This window comes from Geospiza fortis, unplaced genomic scaffold, assembly GCF_000277835.1.
Source record: "Geospiza fortis unplaced genomic scaffold, GeoFor_1.0 scaffold3064, whole genome shotgun sequence".
In the NCBI taxonomy this organism is placed as follows: domain Eukaryota; kingdom Metazoa; phylum Chordata; class Aves; order Passeriformes; family Thraupidae; genus Geospiza; species Geospiza fortis.
The window spans coordinates 26458-26938 of record NW_005055031.1 but is presented as its reverse complement, the minus strand read 5'-3'; positions in this window follow the sequence as shown (position 1 = coordinate 26938).

Below are 481 nucleotides of genomic sequence, written 5' to 3'. Positions count from 1 at the left end.
TGACTGCTTCAGTGCCCCTGAGGGGCTCTGCTCTGACCCCAAATCCCTCTTTTCCCCAGGAAACAACCCTTGCTCTGATCCTAAATGCCTCTTTCCCCAGAAACAACCCTTGAGAGGCTCTGCTCTGACCCCAAATCCCTCTTTCCCCAGGACATGCATCTTAAGGGTCTCTGTTCTGACCCCAAATCCCTCTTCTCCTAGGAAACCACCCCTGCTCTGATCCCAAATCCCTCTTTTCCCAGGAAATTACCTTTGTTCTGATCCCAAATCCCTTTTTTCCCTGGAAATGACCCTCGAGGGGCTTTATCCTGACCCCAAACCCCTCTTTTCCTAGGAAACGCATCTCCAGGGTCTCTGCTCTGACCCCAAACCCCTCTTTTCCCAGGAAACAACCCTTGAAGGGCTCTGCTCTGACCCCAAACCCCTCTTTTTCCCCAGGAAAGCCTCCGGACCCCCTCGGCCCCTGTCTCCCGCCGTGTCC